Source organism: Sciurus carolinensis, chromosome 5 (genome assembly GCF_902686445.1).
Source record: "Sciurus carolinensis chromosome 5, mSciCar1.2, whole genome shotgun sequence".
Taxonomy (NCBI): Eukaryota; Metazoa; Chordata; class Mammalia; order Rodentia; family Sciuridae; genus Sciurus; species Sciurus carolinensis.
In genome coordinates, this window is record NC_062217.1 from 54,919,909 (window position 1) to 54,938,038 (window position 18,130).

General features: G+C 33.8%; 1 pseudogene; it reads left to right on the forward strand.

Annotated features, from left to right (window-relative positions):
- The first annotated feature begins 205 nt into the window (after window positions 1–205).
- Window positions 206–18,130, forward strand: part of LOC124985588 (tudor domain-containing protein 3-like) — a 102,900-nt pseudogene continuing 84,975 nt past the window's right edge.

Below are 18,130 nucleotides of genomic sequence, written 5' to 3' on the forward strand. Positions count from 1 at the left end.
TCTGCTTATCAGTACAGTGTAGAATTGAATGAGAGCTACCATCTATTGCAGTGTCATTCAGACAAACTAACCTGGTGCACTCCCAGGGCAAGGTTGGTGCGAAATTCTAAATGAGAAGTACCCCAAGCTAGAGTCTAGCTACCATTGAACATGGTTGGGTTGTATCTACTCTGGAGAGATTAGATCAACACAACCCTACGGCTGGATGAATGCCGATCTCTGCTGGGCATCTGGATCTCAGGAGCCTTCTGATATGCCTCTATTCTATGGCAGGGAAACCAACCGCACTGCTAGTCTCACACACTCCACTACTCTTACCATTACAGCCTTCCAAAGCTCAGTCCCCCAGTGTAATCACATCCAAATGTTTGGTTTCCCCACCCTCATCAGCTCATTGCAAGAGCCTCCAGAATCAAGGGAAAAGCAAGTTGCATTCTCCACCATATATCTGACCTGAATTCCCCTGGATATAAACTTCTCTGTGCTTGTTTGAATTGTGTTCCACACGGTGCTGCCTGGTCCACACAGTAGATGCCTGCTGGAACAGTGTGGAAATATTTGCTGTAATCTCTAGGGTTCCTACAGCAGCAAGCCCTGGAGTGACCTCCCCAAGATGGCTCCTCATCTCAGCTCTCTGACAAATTGAGAAACACTGAGCACTTTTTAGATACCAGTTCACTGTGCAGCCCCAGAATCAGCTAAGTTCAGATTGCCTTTCTATTCTGAAGGTGTTTCTGTGCAAGTGTCAGCTGTGTTTCTCTTTTTCCTTTTGTGTTATTCCTCCATTGGTGACCCAGCTCCACTACCACCACCACTGGTTTGGTGCCAATGTACTCTTTCTTGTTCTTTGTTTGAAACACCAGAATATCTGGGTGTCTCTGAATCTTTGACTGTTCATTATTGGACATCCACCTTTGCTGCTTCAATTCTGAATCACAGAAAGCTAGGTAAGTCCAGACCTCCTCTACTTCACCATCTTTGTCCCCACTTCATTGTTTTAAATCTTGACAAAATGGCAGCTTGGGTGAAAATGATGGCAATTTATTTTGCATTGGAAATTTTGTTAGGGGCACAAGCAGTTGCACAGTGTAATGGAATAACATTATTTTTTCTTACTAAAAAACTATGTATTATCTGTCCACTTGTGTAAAGTTAAAAGATTTGAATAAATTATTACAATTCTTTCCATCTAGCTGATGGTTGCCTTGAGTTCTCAGTGAACTCCATATGAGTAGTACATTAGAAGTAAATACACTTTTGACTACTGTTTGTAGCATTTGAATAATTTCCCTTCATCGTTAGGCAAATTTTATTCTTTTCCTTTCTCATACAAACTCAGAGGATTTGGGGGGTTATCACAATACTTTTAGTATTTTCTAGAATAAAAAGCATATAGTGTTTTAGAAGGAAGAAAACTAATACTTAATTAGCATCTGATCTACCAGGTACTTCATACTGTTTTCAGTTTTTTTGGAGCAATTCTATAGATCAGTATTTTCAGTATCATTTCAATTTTCTTTTTGGAGGGGGTGTGGGAACCTGAGGTGCAAAGATGAGATAAATTGACTAAGATCCTAATTGTATTAAAGGGTATGACTGAGATTTACATCTTTTTCTCATTAAAAAATACAGATCAGATGAAAACTCCAAGCTACTCATAAAAATACCTTCCAATTTTTATGTTATCTTAATAGCATTTCTTTTGTAGCCTTAATTCAGTGTGCAGTCCCTTGGGGTTAATCCTGGAAGGCCTTACCTTGGGGGTTATTGGGCATGGACTCTGTAGTCACTAATCTGTAATGTAGTAGTCAATGTTCTGTGTGCAGTGAACATTGTGCAATGTACAGTATGCATACAACATTATAAGAGTCTATTTCTTCATTATCTGCATTCCTCAGCCACCACAACAATAGAATAAATGCCAGAAATAGTTTGAAATAGTTTGGTACATCTTTGGGATCTTGGTTTCCAACAATAGTATAATAACGTTACACTTATGTAGACTGTGCAGTGTGTAATGTACAGTGTGCATGAAGCTTCAGGTGAGTTTTTGACCTGAAGTGTGTTTTGATACTTATCACTGTTTTGCTGAGAAAAAGATGACAGAAATATCAAATAATCTTACACCTTAAATTCTGATTTATTAAAAAAAGACCATCTCTGCTTCTCAATTAAAATATAATTAATTTGAGGAAGAGCATACATATTGGCCCCAATGAAAGTAAAAATATCTAGACCTTCATTTATATTTTTAAATTCACATGGGAGCTTGGTTTGCAAAAATGAATAACAATTATGTTGCTACTGCCACTATATTTTGTAAAATATCAATTATGGAATTTCAAAGGAATGATTTACAAGTTATTTGTTCAGCTATTAGAATTTATTTTATGTCAAATAAGCATTCCAGGGTTAATATCTTCATGGGTTGATTTATGTCTGGTGAAAATATTTTAATATTTTGAACATGTGTCAGAACAAGTAGAAGTTTGTGATTTATTGTTATCTATCTTTTTATGGTTTTTATCTTTATCTTATAGTTTTTGTCTTGCTTATTAGATGTCAGAGAAAAGCAATGATTAATATTGAAAATATTCATAGCTATTTTCCAACAAAAAGAGTAATCTCTAATAATTTGTGTACTTGTTTTATTATTTCTGTATTTCCAAAGGATGAATGTAGGAAAGGAGAGAAAATTGTGTTTTGATTTTTTTTTTCTTTTGGGGAGGTATGTGTTGAATGCTACTAGATGAGTTTTTTTTTTTTTTTAAACCCTGAGTGATTTTTATGTCAAACACAAATCCAAAAATTGTAAGCCTGTTTTCTTCATTAGACCTTCTTCCCAACTCCCACTGCAACAACAACAAAAAAATATCAAAAACCTTTAAGCAAGTTTGGTACCTCTTTGGGATCTTATCTTACAACAGTGGAGTATGATAATACTTTACTTGTGAATCAATGTTGTCATCTAGTGGTGTTTTCAAATAGTGCATCATTTTGAATTAGCTTCCCAATAATCTTCAGCTTTTTAAAGCAAGAACTTAAAGACAAATCTTTGTGTGTATGTATGTGCAGAAAAATTAGTATCATAGGTTAGTAAAATGGTGAAAATAATGTGCATTTTTACATAAAATAAATGATAAAAACTAAACACTGAAAAATAAAAATTTAAAGGCAGCTTATTATTGAATAAAATAAATCTAGTATTAAATATGGCTTGTTAGATTAAGATCAATAGGGCTGGGGACATAGCTCAGTTGGTAGAGTGCTTGCCTTGCAAGCACAAGGCCCTGGGTTCAATCCCCAGCACTGCAAAAAAAAAAAAAAAAAAAAAAAAAAAAAAAAAAAATCAATAACAAAAGTTCATACTTAGAGGTACTTTAAATAGTACATAATTATTTGTTGATCCATTTATATAAGCCATTGGAGTAGATTAAATTGTAAGCTACTGTTGATTCAGATCCTTTTTGTAAAGGACAAAGATTGTTGGAATAAAGATTATAGCATTCATTTTGAGAGAGTAGACATCTACATAATTATGACAAGAAAAAAAGAAAATGGTAGTGATGGAAAAGGTACTTTGTTGTTAAGGGAAATGAAATGAAAGACTTTTTTTTCCCATTTTCCACCATTAGTTGTAGTAGCTCCTCCTCTGAATTACCTTTAGTGGAATTATGATCCTATTTTCTGGGTTAGAGATAGAGATTTGGGCATGGAATCCCATGGATTCATTCAATTTATTGCTGGTATTCCAATTTATATTCTTGTCTGTGATCTCCCCCCAATGTTTCTATAAGCTGTATGGAATATATTGATTTCATCTATACAAGGTTTTCTAAAGCATATTTTGTGCCCAAATTCTTATTACTCTTGTTACCTTTCTAATCTTATTACTCAATAAATACTATATTTTCCTAAGTTATATTCAAACATAGGAAGTTTTAAACATTTCCTTCTGCTCTAGAGGAGGGTATCACATTGTATCGATGTCTCTTGGTCGGTACAACAATAGCTTATGAGAAGAATAGGATAACCAAAATTCTGGTAGGTATATTACAATCCACTTAAATAGTGGAGATGGAAACAATCTAAATAGAATATTGTATGGGCAATTTAAAAATATTCTTTTATTTAATATTTTCATAATTTATAGATTAGAGCTTCCATATCTGCTGAGATCAAAAATACATTTAACATATGAGTTTTTTTTTTTTTTTGGAGTGGGGATTGAACCCAGAGGTGCTCTACCACTGAGCCACATCCCCAGCCCTATTTTGTATTTTGTTTAGAGACAGGGTCTCACTGAATTGCTTAGTGCCTCACTAAGTTGCTGAGGCTGAACTCTTGATCCTCCTGCCTCAGTCTCCTGAGTGACTGGGATTACAGGTGTGTGTCATGGTACCCAGCTAACATAAGAGGTTTTTGATTGTGTTGATTTAGTCTCATCTGTTCCCACATTAGCTTGGGTAATTGGGAATTAGTTATCTTTATTTTCTTTGTGGCTAAGCAGGAATTCATATACTAAATTCTCATTCTGGTATTTTGATATCATAAGGGGCTAGTATTTGCTAGTTTGGCAGCACATATAGATCAGAGAACCCCAAGACCACATGCGGCCATTTGGTTTAAGGTATTATTCAAAGACAATTAGGACCTCTGTGTCACTGTCCAGATATCTGCTTTATCTTACTTTTATGAAGTCCAATCCATTTGGGAATAATGTTTCAGTGGTTTGTCTCAGTGACATTTTTTTCCTGTGTAACCAGCCTAGTTTTTATTAGTGTGTACTACCAGATTCTGTCTTTATTTTAGAAATTCAGCTCTGAGTTCAGGTTTAGATGAACATTCATTTTTTTCAGTGGGTGATGATTGAAGGAGAAGAAAATTTACTGTTTGCTTTTATGACTTGGTTTCTGGCCAGTTGAAGAAAACTTTACTCTTTGCTTTTATGGCTCAGTTTCTGCCCAGTTACGACATTTTTCTGCCTTGAAAATTTTGGTAGTCTGAAGTCAGGCACAGCATAATCTCTGAGACTCAAGACACTGAGAAAGGAGGATTACAATTGCCAGCCTCAGCAATTTAGTGAAACCCTCAAAAATTTAGTGAGACTGTGTCTAAAATAGGGAAAAAACCAAAATAAAACAAAACAAAACAACCACAAAGAACTAGGGATATAGCTCAGTGGTAAAGTGCCGCTAGATTCAATCCCCAATACCAAAGAAGAAAAAAATTCTTTTCTTTTTGATAGGACATCTGAAGTATGGGTGGATTTTCTATATACATTCAATTTGTAAAATATTTTGGTCAAAGACTGACCTAAATGATTTTCACATCTTTTAGTCTGATGTACCCAACTCTATATTATTAAGAAATTTGTCATAGGCATAATTGTGTTCTTCCCTACCCTAGTGTCATACAAAATGATGTAAAAGGTATCTTTTGCCTGAAAAGGAAGTTGACTATGAAGGTTGCATTGTTGAGCATTGTTGAGAGACACTTAAGAACACTGTATGTCAGAAGCAACTTGGAAGTGAACAAGAACAAACAAGTAGATAAACAGATGGATTTAGTACTACAGTGTGTGTGCCACACGCAGGCGAAACCTGTTTTGTTTGGCTTGTATATTGCCTTTACAAAAACCTAAAAGCTGAAAATCAGATCTGACAATAACTGCTTTACCTATCCTCCTGAAGATAGGCAACTGAAGCTGTATTATGGTCGCCTCATTTAGTTGGAGCATGTATTTGTAGTTTGCCTTGGCCTCTTGGGTTTTTTTTTTTATAACTCTATTTTTTTTTTTATTGTAAACAAATGGGATACATGTTGATTCTCTGTTTGTACATGGCGTAAAGGCATACCATTTGTGTAATCATAAATTTACATAGGGTAATGTTGTTTGACTCATTCTGTTATTTTTTTCCCTTCCCCCCCACCCTTCCCACCCCTCTTTTCCCCCATACAGTCCTTCCTTCCTCCATTCTTGCCCCCCTCCCTAACCCTAACTCTAACCCTAACACTAACCCCTCCCACCCCCCATTATGTGTAATCATCCACTTATTAGCGATATCATTCGTCCTTTGATCTTTTGAGATTGGCTTATCTCACTTAGCATGATATTCTCCAGTTTCATCCATTTGCCTGCAAATGCCATAATTTTATCATTCTTTATGGCTGAGTAATCTTCCATTGTATCTATATACCACATTTTCTTTATCCATTCATCAATTGAAGGACATCTAGGTTGGTTCCACAATCTGGCTATTGTGAATTGAGCAGCTATGAACATTGATGTGGCTGTATCTCTGCAATATGCTGATTTTAAGTCCTTTGGGGATAGGCCAAGGAGTGGGATAGCTGGGTCAAATGGTGGTCCCATTCCAAGTTTTCTAAGGAGTCTCCACACTGCTTTCCAGAGTGGCTGCACTAATTTGCAGCCCCACCAGCAATGTATGAGTGTACCTTTCTCCCCACATCCTCGCCAACACCTGTTGTTGCTTGTATTCTTGATAATTGCCATTCTAATTGGGGTGAGATGGAATCTTAGGGTGGTTTTGATTTGCATTTCTCTTATTACTAGAGATGTTGAACATTTTTCCATATGTTTGTTGATTGCTTGTAGATCTTCTTCTGTGAAGTGTCTATTCATTTCCTTAGCCCATTTGTCGATTGGATTATTTGCATTCTTGGTGTAGAGTTTTTTGAGTTCTTTATAGATTCTGGAGATTAGTGCTCTATCTGAAGTATGATTGCCAAAGATTTTCTCCCACTCTGTAGGCTCTTTCTTTGCATTGCTGATAGTTTCCTTTGCTGAGAGAAAGCTTTTTAGTTTGAATCTATCCCAGTTATTAATTCTTGCTTTTATTTCTTGTGCTATGGGAGTCCTGTTGAGAAAGTCTGGTCCTAAGCTGACATGTTGAAGCTCTGGACCTACTTTTTCTTCTATAAGATGCAAGGTCTCTGGTCTGATTCCGAGGTCCTTAATCCATTTTGAGTTTAGTTTCGTGCTTGGTGAGAGATATGGGTTTAGTTTCATTCTTTTGCATATGGATTTCCAATTCTCCCAGCACCATTTGTTGAAGAGGCTATCTTTTCTCCATTGCATATTTTTGGCCCCTTTGTCTAGTATGAGAAAATTGTATTTATTTGGGTTTGTATCCGTGTCCTCTATTCTGTACCATTGATCCACCTTTCTGTTTTGGTACCAATACCATGCCGTTTTTGTTACTATTGCTTTGTAGTAGAGTTGAAGATCTGGTATTGCAATACCCCCTGCTTCACTCTTTCTGCCAAGGATTGCTTTAGCTATTCTGGGTTTTTTATTCTTCCAGATGAATTACATAATTGCTTGCTCTATTTCTGTAAGGTACATCATTGGGATTTTAATTGGAATTGCATTGAATCTGTATAGAACTTTTGGTAGTATGGCCATTTTGACAATATTAATTCTTCCTATCCAAGAACATGGGAGATCTTTCCATCTTCTAAGGTTTTCTTGAATTTCTTTCTTTAGTGTTCTGTAGTTCTCATTGTAGAGGTCTTTCACCTCTTTTGTGAGATTGATTCCTAAGTATTTTATTTTTTTTGATGCTATTGTGAATGGGGTAGTTTTCCTAATTTCTCTTTCTGTAGATTCATTGCTTATGTATAAAAATGCCTTAGATTTATGTGCATTGATCTTGTAACCTGCTACTTTACTGAATTCACTAATGAAATCTAAAAGTTTTCTGGTGGAATTTCCTGGTTCCTCTAAGTATACAATCATATCATCAGCAAATAGGGATAGTTTGAGTTCTTCTTTTCCTATTCGTATCCCTTTATTTTCTTTGGTCTGTCTAATTGCTCTGGCTAGAGTTTCAAGGACGATATTGAAAAGAAGTGGTGAAGAGGGCATCCCTGCTTTGTTCCAGTTTTTAGGGGGAATGCTTTCAGTTTTTCACCATTTAGAATGATATTAGCCATGGGCTTAGCATAGATGGCTTTACAATGTTAAGGAATGTTCCCCCTCTCCCTATTTTTTCTAGTGTTTTGAGCATGAAGGGGTGCTGTATTTTATCAAATGCTTTTTCTGCATCTATTGAAATAGTCATGTGATTCTTGACTTTAAGTCTACTGATATGGTGAATGACATTTATTGATTTCCTGATGTTGAACCAACCTTGCATCCCTGGGATGAAACCCACTTGATCATGGTGCACTATCTTTTTAATATGTTTTTGTATGCGATTTGCTAAAATTTTGTTTAGAATTTTTGTGTCAATGTTCATTAAGGATATTGGTCTGAAATTTTCTTTCCTCGATGTGTCTCTGTCTGGTTTAGGTATCAGGGTAATATTGGCTTCATAGAATGAGTTTGGGGCCTCTTGGTTTTGTATGTGGCAGAACCAGTGAATAAAACTTGGGAATTTTTACCTGTTTTCATATGGATCAAAGGATTTTTGGCTATTTATTTTTTCCTTACTGGTAGTAAAGGGTGGTAATGGAGACACACTATCTGAAACTAATAAATGAGATTAAAGCGATCTTCCTTGTTTTATTCTGATTGAAGTTCTTCAACTGTGATTTGCACATGCCTGTTTTATATGCCAAGTAACTTTCGAAGATAAAGTGAAAACAGCTGTGGTTAGTAGCACTTGGGCTATGTAATCCTTCTTGTTGAATTCATTGTCTGTAATAAGAAAAGGTTTACTCACTCCCCAAATCTTTCTTCTAAAGTTAAACAAGTTGCTCATGATTACTAACTCAATGACTAAGAATTTTAACATCTTCTGTCTATGAAAAAAGGAAGTGTTTTCTAAAGTTAACTTTATAAAAAATTTTTGAGCACCTATAAACACTGGTGATTTAAAACTGCAGTATTTGAAGGTAAAATTAGTGTGAAAATTTAGCTCTTTAGTCATTAAAATGTATTCAGATGGACTTTTGTACTTCAAAATAATATTGAGGAGTTTTATAATACTACTGTTCCATAAATCTCTGTTAGAGGAGGGAATGTGTGCTTTTGCTGGATGTTTTAGTAAACAAGAACTCCCTAGGGTCTGTTTCTTCTTTAGGGTTCATATCCTTGGGTTTTTCTTAAAGTTGGCTCAGGGGAACTGATTATAATTCTCTTCCCTTGAGTTCTATTGGGCAGGTGTGCACAGGGACCATGTCTGTTGTGCCCGATCGAATTTTCAGTTTCTTTTTTTCTGATGACGTCAATTAAAGGCAATAAATCTTGTGTTGTTTTGTTCTTTCAGTTACTATGTTCTTGGTGCATATTGAAGCAGATTTTGACATTTACTTCAATCACTTTTTATTCATTTTAAATATTGGAGAGTTAAATGTTTATAAAAACAAAAAAATAATTTGTAAATTCCAAATTATGGTTAGTTTAGGTTCAGTTCTTTTGCAAAAATAGTTCAGTATTTACAGAAGAATCACTAACATGTTAGGAAAATCTGTAAAATGGATGTCCTGTTCCTTGTAATTAGAATAAAGTGAGAGGTTTCAAAATATAAAATTTTCAAATATGAAGGATGAAGAAGGAAGAAATTTGAGATTGAGCCACAGTTTATAATTTATTATATTCAGGAAAGCTTATATTGGCATTATTTGAAAGCCATCAGATGACATTTTACTTACATAAAGCCAAATTTCCACCTCAGTACAGCCTCTGCCTTTAGAATTTTTGTTAGATAGACTTTCCCTTTTATATTTCTTAGTGATGGGTATTTTTTTTTTTTTTTTTTTGGTACTGGACATTAAACTCAGGGGCACTCAACCACTGAGCCACATCCCCAGCCCTGTTTTGTATTTTATTTAGAGATAGGGTCTCATTGAGTTGCTTAGGGCTTTACTAAGTTGCTGAGGCTGGCATTGAACTCTCAATCCTCCTGCCTCAGCCTCCCAAGCAGCTGGGATTATAGGTGTGAGCCACCACCCCTGGCTAGTGGTGAGTATTTTCAAAGACATAATATCTCTTTAAGGGTACAAAGAAAAATATGAATTTTTCATCCTGTTCTATCAGAAATAGTAAACAAACCAGAAATCTGTGTTCAGGAGTCTTTCCCTAATGCTTGTAGTAGACACGCTTTATAGTAGAGAACAAAATTACGTGTAATCTTAAGAAAAAAATTTTGGTTAATTTTGATTTCAGATAGTATTAAGCCATTTATTTCATTTAACAGGTATCTTTCAGATGAAGGAACTGGAGTTTGCAGAAGTTCTCCTGACAAAATCAATATAAATGATATCATCCCGATTGCTCTCAATGTAGGTTATGTTTATTAATTTTTAAACACTTTTAATCTGAAAATAATATTAATGGAAAACATCTCATAAACTGGATTTTATGATAAAAAGGGACTATCTTTCATTTTCTTACATGTTTTAAATTGTAGTGATGTTTGTTGAATTTGGTAATCTCTTAATAGTCAATTACTAACATCTATTATACAGAAGACAATGAAAAGGGAAAAAAGTATTGTCAATGTTCCTATTTTATTCCTACTTTTTTAACCCAGTGATTATTTGTAGAATTTCATAACATTTACAGTAGCTTTATAAAAACTGACCACTCATTAAAACACCTTACCATATTAGTTTGCATGGAAATTTTAGCTAGGTTATAGCCCTTTGATAGTTGTATTTATTGTTTTTAAATAAAATTTCCTGATGATAAAATACTTGTAATACATTAGAGAAAATATAGAAAAGCAAAATAAGAAAACTAAACCTATTATAATTACTATTAACATTTTAATTAATATTTTCCTCTCCAGTGTATTCCTCCCACCTATCTATGTAGGTATATCTTTTCCAGTATTAGATTGACTTTTTTTTTTTTTTTTTTTTTTTTTTTTTTTGGGTACCGGGGATTGAACCCAGGGCCTTGTGCTTGCAATGCAAGCATTCTACCAACTGAGCAGTATCCCCAGCCCCCATAGATTGGCTCTTTTTGAGAAATTTAAAAATTGTTTGATAAAAATGTAAGTAGTTATCCCTCTGGTAGTTTCTTCATGTTGCCTTCCAATAAACAATATATTAACAATCAATTTTTTTAGACCAGAGACCCTGCACCAAATAGAAGAAAAAGTAGACCCAAACTTCACATGTTGGCTTAGGATCAGACTTCCTTAACAAGACTCCCAGAGCGTAAGAAATGAAAGCAATAATCAATACATGGGATAAATTCAAACTATAAAGCTTTTTCTCAGCAAAGGAAACATCAATAATATGAAAAGAGAGCCTACAGAGTGGGAGAAAATCTTTTCCACATGTATTTCAGATAGAGCACTAATCTCCAAATTTATAAAGAACTTAAAAAACTTTGCACCAAAATATAAAGAACCCAATCAATAAATGGGCCAAGGAACTGGACAGACACTTTACAGAAGAAGAAATACAGGTGATTAACAAATATAAGAAAAAGTCTTCAACATCTCTAGTAATTAGAGAAATGCAAATTAAAACCACCCTAAGATTTCATCTGACTCCAATTAGAATGGCTATTATCAAGAACACAAGCAATAATAAATGTTGGCGTGGATGTGGGGAAAAAAGCACACTCATACATAGCTGGTGGAGTTGTAAATTGGTGCAGCCACTCTGGAAAGCAGTATGGAGATTCCTCAGAAAACTTGGAATGAACCCACCGTTTGACCCAGTTATTCCACTCCTCTGTTTATACCCAAAGGACTTAAAATCAGCATACAACAGTGATTCAGCCACACCAATGTTCATGGCTGCTCAATTCACAATAGCTAGATTGTGGAACCAACTGAGATGCCTTTCAGTTGATAAAGAAACTGTGGTATAGATACATAATGGGATATTACTCAACCCTAAAGAAGAATAAAATTATGGTATTTGCAGGTAAATGGATGAAATTGGAGACTATCATGCTAAGCTAGATAAGCCAATTCCTAAAAACCAAAGGCTGAATGTTCACTGTAATAAGTGGATGCTGATATATAACTTGGTGGGGCATGGGGGAGAGGGTAAGGTAAGAATGGAGATGCATTGGAGTGTGTAAAGGGAAATAAGGGGAGAGGAGGAGATGGGGGAAGGAAAGATGGTGGGAAAAGATAAACATCAATACCCTATGTACATGTATGATTACATGAATAGTATGATTCTACAGTGTGTACAATCATAGAAATGAAAAGTTGTACCCCATTTGTGTACAATGAATCAAAATGCATTCTGTAAAAATGAAAAAAAAACCACAAATTTTTATTTTATTAATATCAATGAAATTCATATAATTCTATGGTTATTATAGCACAATTGATATTGGAAAGTGGAAATAATGAATATTAAGGACATTTAAAATAATGAATATTAAGGACATATATATAAATAAATTTATAATTGTGTAATTTTTTCTTGTGAAATCTCTTAGATTTATATTTATAAAATTAAACGGGTTTAAACATAAAATTTATTTTGATTTCTATAATTTTATAGGTTCTTTTAATTTTATTCAGTAATATTAAGATAATTTTTTGGTTTTGAACTGAGTATGTTTTTAATAAACAAAAGACTAATTAAAATAGTAATCATTAGTTAGGAATTATGCATGTTATCTATGATTACAATGGCAATATTCTCTAGATGCTTTAACTTTCTTTCCCTTGAACCCAAATTAATGAATTCTGCTTTAAAAATGTTGTAAAGAACTTTATTTCTTGTTTGTTTAAGAATAGCTTTCTAAAGATGATAGGATGCTTCTGCTTTTTGTTTTATTTACATTCTTGGGTAAATAGCAATGAACTGCCAGTGATTGGTGTGAACTTAAAATAAATCACCATTAAGTATTTGTTAAACACATAGAAGTGCCTGGTGATCATTATCTGAATGAATTAATTTGTCTTTATCATTTTCTTTGAAATATATAGTCAAATACTCCAGTCCAAAAGCTGTTACACCATATAATAGAACAACAACAAAAATCTTTTAAACAGGATGATGAAGCTTATACTAGATAAATCTACTTTTAAAGTTTATAACCTCTTAATAAAATTCAAGCATTTATAATATTACAATATCTGGTTGATTTTTCAATTTTTAAAAGATCATAGAATATTAACCACTAATTGAGAAAGACTTGTATCATTGATTCTTATTTTATATACATATTTTATGCATGTATCATTTCTTGTTGTCTCTTGCTCCTGTGAGGGATACAGTAAACTTCTTGCTTTATTTCGCAATGAACAATAGAGTAACATGTATTCAGTGTTTCTGCCCAGGGAGGTCCATTAAATACTAGTGCTCAAAGCTTTTATTGATTGCTCACAGAGGAACCCTCTGCCCAACATGCACCCAAATTCAAGACTCCCATCTTCTTCTCCTCCCTAAGAAAACAACAACAAGAAGAAAAACAGAAGTTCACATTGTTTATACCAATAGGCTAGGCAGTGAATCACATCTCAAGGAATGATTCCAAGTTCAAAATTCCCAGATGCCAGTCTAAGGTTGCTTGTGAGCAGGCCTTTCTAAAATTAGCTTCCTAAAAATCTATTGTATGACTCTTTTATTTAGGCTCAGATTCACGTGTTGAAAAGGAGGGTTCTTAGTTTTTTTTATTCTATGAAGTGGGGAATAAGAATATTAACAAGTGACATTGAAATCCTGTATATAGTTTTGGTTCAAATATGTGAGTTATTAAGAAAAAAAGTAAGTGATAACACAGTCTGAAATTATAAACACTATTAGTAAAAGTTTAAAAGTTATATTTTTATTTCTTTTGAGATTCTGTATAATATAAAATGATTTGTCAAATAGCTATTATCTTAAACTCGAATAGTCAACAACACGATACATGTAGATGCTTTGAAGATTATCAACAAAATTTTTCCTTTTTTTCTTTAGTTTTTTTTCAACAAAGTTGTTTTGTAGTTAAAAACATTTCTGAATTTTTAATGTTCAATATAAATTATTCTGGGACACATTCATTGTCCTAGCAATCCTGACATATTAGTCTTGAATTAAAAAAAATGCTTTTATTGTACTTCTAAATCAGTTTTGAGTTTAGTGCCTTTAAAGATTTGGAACATCATTTTCATCTTGTACACTGAAGTACACATGTGTATAATACTGCAAAGGACTTGCAGCTAATTATCAAAGAAAAAGAAATGGGTCGATAGCAGCCCCCATCACCTGGTTGCTAACAACCTTCACAGGAGAGGAAGGATCACATTTTCCAAAACAGGCGATCACTCCCTGGATGGCTCTCTTCCTGACTTTTTGGTCTCCTAGGCAAGATAAGAGAGGGGACATGAGAAGAAAGGAAACCTGAAATCCATAAAGGGCAAGATACCCACACTCCCTCAGACACCAGTTCTGGACCCTGCACCTTTCCAGAGACATTTCTCTGCCGATCTCTCTTCTGTCCTTTAAGTAAAACATTTTGCTCTTGCCTGGGCTGTTCTCGGTTGTTCAGTCTTCCACACCGATCCTGATTTTCAAGACCAGTTTCAGTACTTGAAGAGTTATATAAAATTTGTATCATTTTCTTTTAGGTGGACAGCAGCTTTGTAAAATACAGTTGATAGCGTTTTCCCCCTTCTATGAATAAATTAACTAGATTTAGAAAATTTGTGAGTGCCCAAGTTCATATGATTAGTTAATTACAGTTGGGATGAATCAAAGTTTAGGATTTTTGTCTAATGCTTATTTACTTTACTGTGATTCTTCATTTTAGTTTGCATTAAATTTCATAATTATTGGTAAAAACCAGATTTGTGTATTTCTGTTACATAAAATTTGTTTCCTATTCACTTTAAAATATTTCAATCTTTGACTTCAAAATAATGCCTATGATTTTATGGACTGTGTTATTTACTTAATGATTACATATGTTTAGGTGCTTACTCTAAGTTATTGCTCATGTTTGTTAACATTTAATCTTCAAAATAGTCCTAATGGAGGGAAGGGTAGGATAAGAAAGTATTTTTACACATATGTTAGTCAGTATTTTGGAGATGAAAAGTCATACAGCTTGAGGTTTAGCATTTTTTCACCCCATTACTGAATTGAGTCTGCAAAAAAGTCATAAACTGAAAACATTGTTGCACAAGTGTTTGTATTTGGGACTTAGTTTGCCTGGCAGGTCAATTCTGTGAGTTTTAGTATGGGGTGATCCTAGCATTATATTGAGAAATAATCTACAAATCATAGTAGTAAGAGATCAGAAAGGATCTGTGGGAGCTGTGTAACTTATATGCTTGTTTCTTCATTTGACTACTTGAATTTTTGAACTAGGATAATATTATAGTTGGTATGGATGTTCAAAGAAGACTATCCTGCCTCTTTTTATGTATTCGTTACATAGTACAATTATTTTAATCATTTTGTGTTTTCTTCCTAAGGGTAATAAAATTTCTCCCTTTTAATTTATGTGATTAAATGTACTTAAGTCTACTTAAATTTTGTTCTTAAGGTGATGAAAAGCTACTGTTTATTTTATTTTGAGGAATAACAAAATAGTGCAACTTTAATTATTACTCTGATTATACTATCTCAAGCATCAAGATAGTTCATAGCTTAGATAATTGGACCTTTTTCAACAGTTCTGATAGTTTTGCTCTGAACAAATTTCTTGCCCATCCTTTAGGTTTTCATTTCAATAGGACACAATCCTTAGAAGTTCTGATTTTCACGTGGACCATGTAGTTGGAGTTCTCTTTGCGTGTTAGAAATGTTGTAAGTCATGTCGTTAGTCCATACGTATTCCTTCTTGTTTTGCTGTGGTTTGCAGAGATATACGTCTACATTTTCATATTGGCAGTTGTTTGTTTTTCAACGTTTTTATTTCTGTAATTTGTGTAAGCAAATGAAATAATTTCTTAACTGTAGTGTGGTCTTACTTCTTTGCTATTCCAGTGGTATTGTTCCCTCGTGTATTTGAATATTATGTCGCTTTGTTAGGATATGGATATTGCAGCCATGTTTTTACGTCTCCATATCAAGGTTATGTGGGATTCATTGGTTCAAAATTTAATGTTTATGTATTTGAAAGCTGTCATTTGATTTTGGATTGAGGCATTAAGTTTTTTAGTAAGACCATAATTTACATAAAATCAAGTTTGGGATTTTAATAGAGAATAGTATGTTAAAAGGTCATATAAATCTGAGACCTTTTATGTTACTATTCACTATACTGAAACAACTTATTTATTATTTGAAAAGATTGATTATCTGTATGGATCTCATAAATTAAAGACATTTATTTAATTTTTGTTTCACAAGCCTTAAGTAATTGCATCTTTTGTTCACAAGATTAGATTTAAATTTAATTTTTTATATAATTATGTTTTAATAATAATATTTTAAATTTAGACAGATCTGAGAACAATTGGCAAGAAAATCCTTCCCAGTGACATCAATGGTGCAACGGTAGAAAAGGTAAAGAAATTTCCTGAATTTTGATAGCTACAAAAAATATGAATATCTACTAAATTAATTGAATATTTTTCAATAAACTTCAATTGCAAGATATTTTGGAATCGAGCAGGTCACAAAATCATCATTAGAATGACTTCTTGTACACATAGAAAATTATTAAAACTTAAATCTTGGTGACTTTTAAATATAAAAAATGCTTTTGTTTTAGGAATTATAAATGTAGCATGCTTACTTTACATGTGAAACTTATCACAAGTTATTGGAACTTAGGACAAAGACCTTTTTCTACCTTCTTATTTTAGTTACCTTTTTATTTTACTTATCGTAATTATAAGATTATGAGCCAGATGTGGTGGTGTACACCTATAATTCCAACAACTCGTGAGGCTAGACAAGAAAGATTGCAAGTTGGAGCCCAGTTTCAGCTACTTAGGAAGGCCCTCAGCAATTTAGGGAGACCATGTCTGTTACGCTGCCTGCAATTCCCCTCTTGACAAGGATTCCGCTGAGTCTCATCATATTGGAAATTTGGTTGCGGACTTTCCTTCCTTGCTTGCTTAATATGTGTAGGTTTACTATTAATATTTTATGTGTTTTCCCTGAAAACAGGGGTCTTAACAGAACCAGGGTTACAACATAAAAAACAGACTTCTAATGGAACAGTGATTTCAGATTTAGTCATTTGTAATGAAACTTTGAGTAACCAAGAACGTTATGAGAAAATACAAAAATAGATTCTAGCTGCCAATCCCCTATTGACTACTCTCAGATGACTTGAAGTATGTAGGCAAATAACTCCAACCCCATCAGGAATGATTAACAGGAACAGAAGAAATAAAGAAAATAGAGTTCCTACAGTTAAAACACCTCATGACAATGCTTATTTAATTAATGGAAAACCATTACATCCTTACAGAGAGATGCCTCTTAAACCCCTGGATTTAGACCTCCTTTATCTCCCACGGGATATTTAGATGTAAAATCAGGACATGTTATAATCTGGTTTGAAAGTATACATACAAGAGTGCAAGATATTCCATTTCTTAAAGATTAGGATTTACTAAATGCTGTAAATATTATTTGCCACCTATCTCCCGGAGAAAAAGTTCCTCAATGTTAAGTTCACATAGTAGAAGATGATGTCATATTATTGTTAGCTTAAACTGTCTAGCACTTATTAACCACAGCAGTAGCCACACAACTGACATTTACTCAATCCTGCTGAACTTGCTTTAGCCTTTATGATTAGTTAAGCAATATTAATATGTCTTATAGTTTAGTTATAGGTTGTCAGGAGTAAACAATTACTAAAAATATTAAAATACTTCATTGCCTGCTCTAGTAATGATTATACAAGATATTTTTGTTATTTTTCCTTGTGATCTTTTTCCTGTTCTGGAAAAACATGTGTAACTGCCTACCTTTTAATGTATAAAAAGCTGGCTGCGAAAAATAAAATTTAGAACATAGCATCCATTCCTTGAGTTTGTGTTGCTTTGTTCTCCACCTTGCCGATGCCTACTCCATCACCTGTGACCACTACGACCCCTGCTAGGGCTGGACCCCGGCACATGTCTCAATATAAAAAAATAAAAAGGGCTAGGGATGGGGCTCAGTGGTAAAATAAGTGCCCTGAATTAAATCCCCAGTACAAAGAAAAAGAAAAAAGAAAAGTATAAGACTATGAGAGAATATTAGGAACAATTTGGCAAAGCTGTGCTTTTGGTTTTTGCTATAATTT